At 43.7% G+C, this 13347-nt stretch overlaps 6 non-coding genes across 6 annotated transcripts; all 6 read left to right on the top strand.

Annotated features, from left to right (window-relative positions):
- The first annotated feature begins 6070 nt into the window (after window positions 1-6070).
- LOC141219668 (U2 spliceosomal RNA) lies at window positions 6071-6255 on the top strand. Its single transcript, XR_012288113.1, has one exon. It is a non-coding gene; the product is annotated as a U2 spliceosomal RNA (small nuclear RNA).
- Window positions 6256-7373: 1118 nt separating this feature from the next.
- LOC141219781 (U2 spliceosomal RNA) lies at window positions 7374-7564 on the top strand. The gene has a single exon (XR_012288160.1). It is a non-coding gene; the product is annotated as a U2 spliceosomal RNA (small nuclear RNA).
- A 1115-nt stretch (window positions 7565-8679) lies between these two features.
- On the top strand, window positions 8680-8870 carry LOC141219779 (U2 spliceosomal RNA). Its single transcript, XR_012288158.1, has one exon. It is a non-coding gene; the product is annotated as a U2 spliceosomal RNA (small nuclear RNA).
- Window positions 8871-9985: 1115 nt separating this feature from the next.
- On the top strand, window positions 9986-10176 carry LOC141219778 (U2 spliceosomal RNA). The gene has a single exon (XR_012288157.1). It is a non-coding gene; the product is annotated as a U2 spliceosomal RNA (small nuclear RNA).
- Window positions 10177-11291: 1115 nt separating this feature from the next.
- Window positions 11292-11482, top strand: LOC141219777 (U2 spliceosomal RNA). The gene has a single exon (XR_012288156.1). It is a non-coding gene; the product is annotated as a U2 spliceosomal RNA (small nuclear RNA).
- Window positions 11483-12597: 1115 nt separating this feature from the next.
- LOC141219776 (U2 spliceosomal RNA) lies at window positions 12598-12788 on the top strand. The gene has a single exon (XR_012288155.1). It is a non-coding gene; the product is annotated as a U2 spliceosomal RNA (small nuclear RNA).
- Window positions 12789-13347: the final 559 nt, after the last annotated feature.

Below are 13347 nucleotides of genomic sequence, written 5' to 3'. Positions count from 1 at the left end.
TGTTCAAAGTTGCAGAAGCCAGATTACAAGCTCATTTTGGTTCAACTTCAGCAACTGTGCATTGCATTGCCATGTAATGTGATGCAATGCTATCTTTCTAGCTCTCCCTTTTTACTTCCTTTTGGATAAACAGACATATTAGGCAAGCATTTTGGAGCTTTCACCTAAATAACTACAGGTGGTGAGATAAGCTGCACAATATAATTGACCTTTCAGTATATTGTTGCACACACACCATCTATTTAGCAAATGCCCTTGTTATCAACAGCAGCCTTTTAAACTCACCTGAGCTAACAGGTATGTGCGCTGGTTACTCTGCTGCGCTTAAAATTTCTTTTTTGGTTTGCTACAATGCCTTTTCTCAAACGTTGTCTCCTTCTGCTGGAACACTGACTTCTTTCATTTAATGCCTGCAGACTATAAAAGAGAACCCAACCCAAAAAGTTTGGTTGATTAGTCTGTGGCATTCTGTTAAACTGTTGCTTATGGCGGTCTCTGTGAGCTTCTCAGCGACATTCAGCCAGCCAGGTATCCTGCCTGCAGTAGATGGAATGTGGCAATGGAACGCTGGCTGCGCGTGTCATAATAGGCTCTGAGCCTTTATATACCTGTGCACAGCAGCAGCCACCTTCAGTCTGCTGCTGGACAGCCAGCAGCAGCAGCAGCAGGAGAGGTATGTAATCAGGAGCCCTCCTGCTAAGGGTAGACAGCTGCTCGTTCCACCCCACCCCCCGCCTTAATTGGTTCTCCTCCCTTCCAACGGTGTTGAGGCGGGTGGGAACAGCAGGGGGTGAAGGTGCTGTGTTTAAAGAGGTGGAGTTATGCAGATCTAAAACGCGTGGATTGCAGCAGCAGCAAGCCGAAAAGTGCAGGCATGTAAGGGATCTAGAGGTTGACAACATGTCTTCTTAACGGGAGTCCAGGAGCTCATCTCCACAAATGGACTTTTCAGGATCCTTGGGTGGCTCCGTAGTTTGAAACCAATTCTGGTTATCGCTTCTCGGCCTTTTGGCTCAGATCTGTAATGGGTCTAGTCATTTGGCTGTCTGTGCGTTAACTCTTGGCCCTGTGGCATCGCCATTTTATGGCTTAAGCCACTTGCTGCTATAAGGAGTTGGCCAGTAGACACGACTAGCGATAATGGGACGCATTCGATACGCTGGGCCCGGTGAGGCTCGAGTGAAGTTTGGAATCCAGATTGATGTGGAAGAAGGCAAAGAAGGAATCTTTACCCTCAGCTTCGTGGTGAAGGAGATTTTGTTTGGACTCCTTGAAGTGAAGAAGGAAGAAATCTTGTGCCTCCAGCAATTCAAAAGCAAGTATAATCTTGTATTTACTTCTATGGCTGTTTGCAACAATTTCTATGATTGTTTGAAAAAGAATCTGGACAATCAATATTTGGATGGGCTGACTTTTGTCATCTTGTATTGCTCCAAAGAGGTACCTCTGACTGTTTTCATGTACAACCCACATGTGGACTTGGCTTTGATTTATGCCTTTCTAAATAGGCACTGCTATATTACCAAGGTGGCAGTAAAAGTCATGAATGAGGAGGAACTATGGACCGGTAAATATCGTTTCATGGTCAAGTTCCGGGAAAGTCCTGATGAACCAGGGGGTATACATTATCCTCCATCAAATTTTTCCATTGGGAGTGAGCGGGGTTACCTGTTCTTCCCCAATGCGCCCAGGTTTTGTCGTCATTGTAGGAGGTATGGCCATACTCAGGAAGCATGCGACATCAGACAGATTATTTGCAGGAAGTGCAATGAGGTGGGTCATTCTTCCAATAATTGCAAAAATGAAATAGTCTGTAACCTCTGCGGAGAGAAGGGGCATGCCTTCAGAGACTGTATATTCCATCCTGGTTCATATGCGGGGGCAGCGGGAAGGGGAAGGAGAAGAAATGAATCTCCTGCACCCACAGCTACAACTCCGACTGCTCCAACTCCGACTGCTCCGATATCTACTCTGGCTTTCCTGGATGAGGAGGAGGCTCGGGTTGCTTTTCCAGAACTGGTTCGTGTGAATGTAAGAGGAAATATGGAGCTGGCACCTGAGCCACCGGTGCAGAGGGCCGCGTCTGTGGCTTCAGATGTCAGTGAGTCTGAGACGATAACTGATGATCGTATAGGCATGGAAGTGGCCCCGGTGGAGGATCTGGAGGCTGAAATTCCAGACATGATGGTTACAATGCAGGGGGAAGAGGAGTCTGATCTGACCAGAACACCGCATGTGGCCTGGAGCGATGTCGTTTCTGACCTTGAGGAGGAGGGAGGTCAGGGGGACTTTGACCCCCAGCGGCGGGATTATAGTTCAGATGAAGATGGAGGCGCTTCAGTGAAGAAAAAGAAGAAAACTGAACCATCCTTTTCCCCTTTAAGTGACTGCAGTGTGAGTCCAGCCCGGGTGTACCCTACTGCATCCGATCCCCAAGATGTGTCTTTTTTGGGGGAAGGCACAAACTACGATATCTGCACGTCCAGCGTCCTACCCCCAGAAGGGTTAGGATGATGTACAGGTGGGCATGTTGTCGTGACCTGCCACATCAAATTAATAGATGGGTGCCCAAGTTGCTCTCAGCATCTTGTCGCTAAATGTTCGGCTGATTAAATCTGAGTCGAGAAGAGTGGCAATTTTGGACTACTTGAGCAACTTGGATGCGGACGTATACTGTGTCCAGGAGTGTGGGATCTCCGATCCCTTAAGTGAAAATGCATGGCCTTTAGGTCAAAGTGTGTGGTCTGGTTCTGTATGTAATAAAAATTGTGGGGTAGGTGTTTTGGTGAAGGGTTATAGTGTTAAGATAGAAAGTTACATGGTGGTGGAGGCGGGGAGGTGTGTAATATGTAAGTTAAATTGTAGGGGGTGGAGGGTTAGGGTGGTAAATATGTATGCACCAATAGATAAAGGGGAGAGGCTGGAAATTTTTGAGAAATTATGTTTTTTTTTTATCTGGCAAAATGCCAATAATTTTTGTTGGAGATTTCAATTGTGTGACGGAGGGGGATAAGATGGATGTTACAGGTAAAAGACTCAAGAGTCTTGTGGCGGATTTTTCCTTACAGGATGCTGCGGAAGTTTTTTTAGGTAATCCACCTCCTGCGACCTATAAGGCCGACAGGGGAGGCATAGAGTCTAGAATAGACCGTATCTTCTTTTCTTCACAAAATGTTATTTGTAGGAATTTCCAGCAGGAAGATGTTCCCTTCTCTGACCATGTGTGTTTGAGGGCACGTCTAGAAGGTAAGATTTCCTTTGTATATGGTGGTGGCGTGTGGAAACTTAATGTGCGTTTGCTGGAAGATAATAGGATCATGCGTGATTTTAGGCGAATGTATGTTAGGTGGAGGGATAAAAAAAGTGATTTCAGGAATGTGCTTGAGTGGTGGGACTGGATGAAGAGTGAGATTGTTTTTTTCTTTAGAAAAAGGGGCAGGAGGAAAGCAGCAATGAATAGAGCAAAATTTAATGATTTAAGCTCTAGACTGGAGTGGCTGAGGAAGTTAAGGATGATTGGAGTGGATGTGGATGTTTTGATGTGTCAAGTGAAAGAAGAGATTAAGAAATATATTGAGGGTAAAGGGAAAGAAATTATTTACCGTTCTAAGATTGAACATTTGGAGAAAAATGAGAAATGCACAAGGTTTTTTTTCAAAAAAGTTTTTGGGAAGAAAGTAGATATGGATGAGGTGGTGAATGGTGATGGGGTGTGTGTGAGTGGGAAGGATGTGATGCAGGAGGTGGTGTTGTTTTATAAGGAGTTGTATGGGGAAAAATGGGTTGATGATAGGATGTTGACTGATGCTTTGGGGTGTTTAGAAGGTTGTTTGGGTGAGGATGAACGTGAAATATTGGATGATGTAATTGTGTTGGATGAAGTTAAAAAAGTGGTGATGTCTGCGAGTAAGAATAAAACACCTGGGAAGGATGGACTGCCCGTGGAGTTATATGTTAAGGAATGGGACACGATGGGAAATGACTTATTGGAGGTGTGCCAGTATATGTTCACGGAGAATATGTTGAGTGAATCTATGAGAGATGGGGTGGTGGTTTTGGTTCATAAGAAAGGTGATAAAAAGGATTTGGGGAATTGGAGGCCAATCACCCTTTTGAATGCAGACTATAAGGTGTTTAGTAAATTGTTGGCTAGCCGGATGCGGGAAGTGATTGGCGGTGTGGTGGATGAAGATCAAGTGTGTGCAGTGCCTGGGAGAAGTATGACTGAAAATTTGGTGTTGTTGCGTGATGTGATTGGGGATTGTATGAGTCGTAAGCAGAAATGTTTGTTGTTTTCGGTTGATTTTGAAAAAGCTTTTGACCGTGTGTCACATAGCTTTATGTTTAAGGTTTTGTCTAAGATGGGTTATTCCAGGAATTTTGTAAACTGTGTTAGGAGTTTGTATTGTAATGTTTCAAGTGAATTTTTGGTGAATGGGTGGTTAAGTGAGAAAGTGAGAATTAAATCAGGAGTGCGTCAGGGGTGCCCTATGTCCCCTTTTTTGTTTATTAGTGTGATTGAAGTGTTGATGTGTATGGTTAGGAAGGATAAGGTTATGAGAGGTGTGATGATTCCTGGGAGTAATGGAAAGGATGTGAGAATTCTAGGTTACATGGATGATGTAGTGATTGTGAGTGGGAATATGGCTGCGATGAGTAGGGCAAGGTTGATATTAAGTTTGTTTTGTAGTGTCTCAGCTTTTAAGGTCAATTGGACTAAGAGTTCCTTTAAATGTTTTGGTGAGAGGAATGTACGGATGGATGGTGTGAGGTGTGAGGATGGTGCAATAAAGGTGCTTGGGATTAAGTTTAATGATGATTTGAAAGGAAATGAGAGTTGGGAAGATTGTGGGGTGAGAGTGGTGCGCAAGTTGAATTTTTGGCGAATGAGAGAATTAACTCTGACTGGGAAAGTTCTGATTATTAAGGCGGTTATTTTGCCTATTTTGTTGTTTGTTGCGAATGTATATCCTGCTGCTTTTAAGAAAATTAGGAAAACTGAGAAATTCATCTTTAATTTTCTTTGGGGAAGTCGCATGGAGAAATTGAAACGGGAATATGTCTATAAGTTATGTGTAAATGGTGGTTTGGATTTTCCAAATATTGATTTCTTTTTAGGGATTGGTTACGTGAAAATGGTGGTGGTGGTTCTAGGGAAAAGTAATAAGTGTGCTTATATGATGAAGTATTCGGCTGGATGGATGCTTTATGGCTTAAAGTGGGTCAAAAGGGATGCTAGAGTGCCTGTTGCTTTTAAGTGTCCTGTATGGTATGGTTGTGTTGAGAAATTTGTAAGGAAGTATGATTTGTTGTCCGTTAACATGAGTGATTTTAGGCAAAAGAAGAAAGTCATTAGGATGGTGCGTGAGCGTGAGGTGGTATGTAATATCAATGGGTTGAGAGGGGAGGAAGTAACCGAGATGTGGAGAAAATTAAGTATAGATGGTGTGACTAACAGACAGAGAGATATCGCTTGGATGATATTGCATGACATTTTGCCTGTTAGAGATGTGCAAAAGAAGAGGGATTTAGTTAAATCTGAGGTATGCCCGAGGGATGGATGTGGTTTGAGAGAGCATGTTAGACATATGGTATGGGATTGTGATTTTACATATGATGTATGGAAGGGTATAGGGGGACTTTGCAAGGAATTGGTGGGTGTAAAGTATGTTAATTGGAAACTTGCTATGTTTGGGATGGGTGCATGTAGTAGAATTAAGGATAGGATTTTATGGTTGTTGGTGGTGTGTGTAATTGAAAGTTTGTGGGATGCGAGGAATTTGTTAGTTTTTAAAAGGAAGAAAATGTCAGTTAATGAATGTTTGAGATTGATTCTGTCACGTATGTATGTAATATACCTCTGGGATCAGGAACGTGGAAGTATTATAGATGCTGAAGGGATCTGGAAGTTTAAAAAGTGGAGGTTTTTGGTAAAGTTTAATTCGTAGTGTATAATGTACCTGATGATAAGGTTTGGTTTTATTTTTGATTATATACCAAGTGTGATGAAAGGCTAAGTGTCAATGAAAGGCTTTTGTAAGTCGATTTGATTGAGCTTATGCTCCGGCCTATCTGATTTGGTAAAAAAAAAAAAAAAAAAAATCTGTTCTTATCAGTTTAATATCTGATACGTCCCCTATCTGGGGACCATATATTAAATGGATTTTTAGAACAGGGAGATGGAAAAAGAGCTTGCTCTGTCCACTCCACGCATTGACCTGGTATTGCAGTATCTCCAGGACCGGTGCACCCCTTCTTTAATGCAGTTTCTAAAATCAGAAAGAATTGAATTCAATGTTTTTTGTTCATTTTGCTTGTTTGTCGGATTTTGGGATGGACTCTTTGGCTTTGCTTTTCTTCTCCTCATTGGATTTTTCATGTTCAAAGTTGCAGAAGCCAGATTACAAGCTCATTTTGGTTCAACTTCAGCAACTGTGCATTGCATTGCCATGTAATGTGATGCAATGCTATCTTTCTAGCTCTCCCTTTTTACTTCCTTTTGGATAAACAGACATATTAGGCAAGCATTTTGGAGCTTTCACCTAAATAACTACAGGTGGTGAGATAAGCTGCACAATATAATTGACCTTTCAGTATATTGTTGCACACACACCATCTATTTAGCAAATGCCCTTGTTATCAACAGCAGCCTTTTAAACTCACCTGAGCTAACAGGTATGTGCGCTGGTTACTCTGCTGCGCTTAAAATTTCTTTTTTGGTTTGCTACAATGCCTTTTCTGAAACGTTGTCTCCTTCTGCTGGAACACTGACTTCTTTCATTTAATGCCTGCAGACTATAAAAGAGAACCCAACCCAAAAAGTTTGGTTGATTAGTCTGTGGCATTCTGTTAAACTGTTGCTTATGGCGGTCTCTGTGAGCTTCTCAGCGACATTCAGCCAGCCAGGTATCCTGCCTGCAGTAGATGGAATGTGGCAATGGAACGCTGGCTGCGCGTGTCATAATAGGCTCTGAGCCTTTATATACCTGTGCACAGCAGCAGCCACCTTCAGTCTGCTGCTGGACAGCCAGCAGCAGCAGCAGCAGCAGGAGAGGTATGTAATCAGGAGCCCTCCTGCTAAGGGTAGACAGCTGCTCGTTCCACCCCACCCCCCGCCTTAATTGGTTCTCCTCCCTTCCAACGGTGTTGAGGCGGGTGGGAACAGCAGGGGGTGAAGGTGCTGTGTTTAAAGAGGTGGAGTTATGCAGATCTAAAACGCGTGGATTGCAGCAGCAGCAAGCCGAAAAGTGCAGGCATGTAAGGGATCTAGAGGTTGACAACATGTCTTCTTAACGGGAGTCCAGGAGCTCATCTCCACAAATGGACTTTTCAGGATCCTTGGGTGGCTCCGTAGTTTGAAACCAATTCTGGTTATCGCTTCTCGGCCTTTTGGCTAAGATCAAGTGTAGTATCTGTTCTTATCAGTTTAATATCTGATACGTCCCCTATCTGGGGACCATATATTAAATGGATTTTTAGAACAGGGAGATGGAAAAAGAGCTTGCTCTGTCCACTCCACGCATTGACCTGGTATTGCAGTATCTCCAGGACCGGTGCACCCCTTTTTTAATGCAGTTTCTAAAATCAGAAAGAATTGAATTCAATGTTTTTTGTTCATTTTGCTTGTTTGTCGGATTTTGGGATGGACTCTTTGGCTTTGCTTTTCTTCTCCTCATTGGATTTTTCATGTTCAAAGTTGCAGAAGCCAGATTACAAGCTCATTTTGGTTCAACTTCAGCAACTGTGCATTGCATTGCCATGTAATGTGATGCAATGCTATCTTTCTAGCTCTCCCTTTTTACTTCCTTTTGGATAAACAGACATATTAGGCAAGCATTTTGGAGCTTTCACCTAAATAACTACAGGTGGTGAGATAAGCTGCACAATATAATTGACCTTTCAGTATATTGTTGCACACACACCATCTATTTAGCAAATGCCCTTGTTATCAACAGCAGCCTTTTAAACTCACCTGAGCTAACAGGTATGTGCGCTGGTTACTCTGCTGCGCTTAAAATTTCTTTTTTGGTTTGCTACAATGCCTTTTCTGAAACGTTGTCTCCTTCTGCTGGAACACTGACTTCTTTCATTTAATGCCTGCAGACTATAAAAGAGAACCCAACCCAAAAAGTTTGGTTGATTAGTCTGTGGCATTCTGTTAAACTGTTGCTTATGGCGGTCTCTGTGAGCTTCTCAGCGACATTCAGCCAGCCAGGTATCCTGCCTGCAGTAGATGGAATGTGGCAATGGAACGCTGGCTGCGCGTGTCATAATAGGCTCTGAGCCTTTATATACCTGTGCACAGCAGCAGCCACCTTCAGTCTGCTGCTGGACAGCCAGCAGCAGCAGCAGCAGGAGAGGTATGTAATCAGGAGCCCTCCTGCTAAGGGTAGACAGCTGCTCGTTCCACCCCACCCCCCGCCTTAATTGGTTCTCCTCCCTTCCAACGGTGTTGAGGCGGGTGGGAACAGCAGGGGGTGAAGGTGCTGTGTTTAAAGAGGTGGAGTTATGCAGATCTAAAACGCATGGATTGCAGCAGCAGCAAGCCGAAAAGTGCAGGCATGTAAGGGATCTAGAGGTTGACAACATGTCTTCTTAACGGGAGTCCAGGAGCTCATCTCCACAAATGGACTTTTCAGGATCCTTGGGTGGCTCCGTAGTTTGAAACCAATTCTGGTTATCGCTTCTCGGCCTTTTGGCTAAGATCAAGTGTAGTATCTGTTCTTATCAGTTTAATATCTGATACGTCCCCTATCTGGGGACCATATATTAAATGGATTTTTAGAACAGGGAGATGGAAAAAGAGCTTGCTCTGTCCACTCCACGCATTGACCTGGTATTGCAGTATCTCCAGGACCGGTGCACCCCTTCTTTAATGCAGTTTCTAAAATCAGAAAGAATTGAATTCAATGTTTTTTGTTCATTTTGCTTGTTTGTCGGATTTTGGGATGGACTCTTTGGCTTTGCTTTTCTTCTCCTCATTGGATTTTTCATGTTCAAAGTTGCAGAAGCCAGATTACAAGCTCATTTTGGTTCAACTTCAGCAACTGTGCATTGCATTGCCATGTAATGTGATGCAATGCTATCTTTCTAGCTCTCCCTTTTTACTTCCTTTTGGATAAACAGACATATTAGGTAAGCATTTTGGAGCTTTCACCTAAATAACTACAGGTGGTGAGATAAGCTGCACAATATAATTGACCTTTCAGTATATTGTTGCACACACACCATCTATTTAGCAAATGCCCTTGTTATCAACAGCAGCCTTTTAAACTCACCTGAGCTAACAGGTATGTGCGCTGGTTACTCTGCTGCGCTTAAAATTTCTTTTTTGGTTTGCTACAATGCCTTTTCTGAAACGTTGTCTCCTTCTGCTGGAACACTGACTTCTTTCATTTAATGCCTGCAGACTATAAAAGAGAACCCAACCCAAAAAGTTTGGTTGATTAGTCTGTGGCATTCTGTTAAACTGTTGCTTATGGCGGTCTCTGTGAGCTTCTCAGCGACATTCAGCCAGCCAGGTATCCTGCCTGCAGTAGATGGAATGTGGCAATGGAACGCTGGCTGCGCGTGTCATAATAGGCTCTGAGCCTTTATATACCTGTGCACAGCAGCAGCCACCTTCAGTCTGCTGCTGGACAGCCAGCAGCAGCAGCAGCAGGAGAGGTATGTAATCAGGAGCCCTCCTGCTAAGGGTAGACAGCTGCTCGTTCCACCCCACCCCCCGCCTTAATTGGTTCTCCTCCCTTCCAACGGTGTTGAGGCGGGTGGGAACAGCAGGGGGTGAAGGTGCTGTGTTTAAAGAGGTGGAGTTATGCAGATCTAAAACGCGTGGATTGCAGCAGCAGCAAGCCGAAAAGTGCAGGCATGTAAGGGATCTAGAGGTTGACAACATGTCTTCTTAACGGGAGTCCAGGAGCTCATCTCCACAAATGGACTTTTCAGGATCCTTGGGTGGCTCCGTAGTTTGAAACCAATTCTGGTTATCGCTTCTCGGCCTTTTGGCTAAGATCAAGTGTAGTATCTGTTCTTATCAGTTTAATATCTGATACGTCCCCTATCTGGGGACCATATATTAAATGGATTTTTAGAACAGGGAGATGGAAAAAGAGCTTGCTCTGTCCACTCCACGCATTGACCTGGTATTGCAGTATCTCCAGGACCGGTGCACCCCTTCTTTAATGCAGTTTCTAAAATCAGAAAGAATTGAATTCAATGTTTTTTGTTCATTTTGCTTGTTTGTCGGATTTTGGGATGGACTCTTTGGCTTTGCTTTTCTTCTCCTCATTGGATTTTTCATGTTCAAAGTTGCAGAAGCCAGATTACAAGCTCATTTTGGTTCAACTTCAGCAACTGTGCATTGCATTGCCATGTAATGTGATGCAATGCTATCTTTCTAGCTCTCCCTTTTTACTTCCTTTTGGATAAACAGACATATTAGGCAAGCATTTTGGAGCTTTCACCTAAATAACTACAGGTGGTGAGATAAGCTGCACAATATAATTGACCTTTCAGTATATTGTTGCACACACACCATCTATTTAGCAAATGCCCTTGTTATCAACAGCAGCCTTTTAAACTCACCTGAGCTAACAGGTATGTGCGCTGGTTACTCTGCTGCGCTTAAAATTTCTTTTTTGGTTTGCTACAATGCCTTTTCTGAAACGTTGTCTCCTTCTGCTGGAACACTGACTTCTTTCATTTAATGCCTGCAGACTATAAAAGAGAACCCAACCCAAAAAGTTTGGTTGATTAGTCTGTGGCATTCTGTTAAACTGTTGCTTATGGCGGTCTCTGTGAGCTTCTCAGCGACATTCAGCCAGCCAGGTATCCTGCCTGCAGTAGATGGAATGTGGCAATGGAACGCTGGCTGCGCGTGTCATAATAGGCTCTGAGCCTTTATATACCTGTGCACAGCAGCAGCCACCTTCAGTCTGCTGCTGGACAGCCAGCAGCAGCAGCAGCAGGAGAGGTATGTAATCAGGAGCCCTCCTGCTAAGGGTAGACAGCTGCTCGTTCCACCCCACCCCCCGCCTTAATTGGTTCTCCTCCCTTCCAACGGTGTTGAGGCGGGTGGGAACAGCAGGGGGTGAAGGTGCTGTGTTTAAAGAGGTGGAGTTATGCAGATCTAAAACGCGTGGATTGCAGCAGCAGCAAGCCGAAAAGTGCAGGCATGTAAGGGATCTAGAGGTTGACAACATGTCTTCTTAACGGGAGTCCAGGAGCTCATCTCCACAAATGGACTTTTCAGGATCCTTGGGTGGCTCCGTAGTTTGAAACCAATTCTGGTTATCGCTTCTCGGCCTTTTGGCTAAGATCAAGTGTAGTATCTGTTCTTATCAGTTTAATATCTGATACGTCCCCTATCTGGGGACCATATATTAAATGGATTTTTAGAACAGGGAGATGGAAAAAGAGCTTGCTCTGTCCACTCCACGCATTGACCTGGTATTGCAGTATCTCCAGGACCGGTGCACCCCTTCTTTAATGCAGTTTCTAAAATCAGAAAGAATTGAATTCAATGTTTTTTGTTCATTTTGCTTGTTTGTCGGATTTTGGGATGGACTCTTTGGCTTTGCTTTTCTTCTCCTCATTGGATTTTTCATGTTCAAAGTTGCAGAAGCCAGATTACAAGCTCATTTTGGTTCAACTTCAGCAACTGTGCATTGCATTGCCATGTAATGTGATGCAATGCTATGTTTCTAGCTCTCCCTTTTTACTTCCTTTTGGATAAACAGACATATTAGGCAAGCATTTTGGAGCTTTCACCTAAATAACTACAGGTGGTGAGATAAGCTGCACAATATAATTGACCTTTCAGTATATTGTTGCACACACACCATCTATTTAGCAAATGCCCTTGTTATCAACAGCAGCCTTTTAAACTCACCTGAGCTAACAGGTATGTGCGCTGGTTACTCTGCTGCGCTTAAAATTTCTTTTTTGGTTTGCTACAATGCCTTTTCTGAAACGTTGTCTCCTTCTGCTGGAACACTGACTTCTTTCATTTAATGCCTGCAGACTATAAAAGAGAACCCAACCCAAAAAGTTTGGTTGATTAGTCTGTGGCATTCTGTTAAACTGTTGCTTATGGCGGTCTCTGTGAGCTTCTCAGCGACATTCAGCCAGCCAGGTATCCTGCCTGCAGTAGATGGAATGTGGCAATGGAACGCTGGCTGCGCGTGTCATAATAGGCTCTGAGCCTTTATATACCTGTGCACAGCAGCAGCCACCTTCAGTCTGCTGCTGGACAGCCAGCAGCAGCAGCAGCAGGAGAGGTATGTAATCAGGAGCCCTCCTGCTAAGGGTAGACAGCTGCTCGTTCCACCCCACCCCCCGCCTTAATTGGTTCTCCTCCCTTCCAACGGTGTTGAGGCGGGTGGGAACAGCAGGGGGTGAAGGTGCTGTGTTTAAAGAGGTGGAGTTATGCAGATCTAAAACGCGTGGATTGCAGCAGCAGCAAGCCGAAAAGTGCAGGCATGTAAGGGATCTAGAGGTTGACAACATGTCTTCTTAACGGGAGTCCAGGAGCTCATCTCCACAAATGGACTTTTCAGGATCCTTGGGTGGCTCCGTAGTTTGAAACCAATTCTGGTTATCGCTTCTCGGCCTTTTGGCTAAGATCAAGTGTAGTATCTGTTCTTATCAGTTTAATATCTGATACGTCCCCTATCTGGGGACCATATATTAAATGGATTTTTAGAACAGGGAGATGGAAAAAGAGCTTGCTCTGTCCACTCCACGCATTGACCTGGTATTGCAGTATCTCCAGGACCGGTGCACCCCTTCTTTAATGCAGTTTCTAAAATCAGAAAGAATTGAATTCAATGTTTTTTGTTCATTTTGCTTGTTTGTCGGATTTTGGGATGGACTCTTTGGCTTTGCTTTTCTTCTCCTCATTGGATTTTTCATGTTCAAAGTTGCAGAAGCCAGATTACAAGCTCATTTTGGTTCAACTTCAGCAACTGTGCATTGCATTGCCATGTAATGTGATGCAATGCTATCTTTCTAGCTCTCCCTTTTTACTTCCTTTTGGATAAACAGACATATTAGGCAAGCATTTTGGAGCTTTCACCTAAATAACTACAGGTGGTGAGATAAGCTGCACAATATAATTGACCTTTCAGTATATTGTTGCACACACACCATCTATTTAGCAAATGCCCTTGTTATCAACAGCAGCCTTTTAAACTCACCTGAGCTAACAGGTATGTGCGCTGGTTACTCTGCTGCGCTTAAAATTTCTTTTTTGGTTTGCTACAATGCCTTTTCTGAAACGTTGTCTCCTTCTGCTGGAACACTGACTTCTTTCATTTAATGCCTGCAGACTATAAAAGAGAACCCAAC

Source organism: Phyllobates terribilis, unplaced genomic scaffold (genome assembly GCF_046119375.1).
Source record: "Phyllobates terribilis strain yellow unplaced genomic scaffold, ASM4611937v1 Scaffold_277__1_contigs__length_2500907, whole genome shotgun sequence".
In the NCBI taxonomy this organism is placed as follows: Eukaryota; Metazoa; Chordata; class Amphibia; order Anura; family Dendrobatidae; genus Phyllobates; species Phyllobates terribilis.
This window is presented reverse-complemented; position numbering and strand designations above follow the sequence as displayed.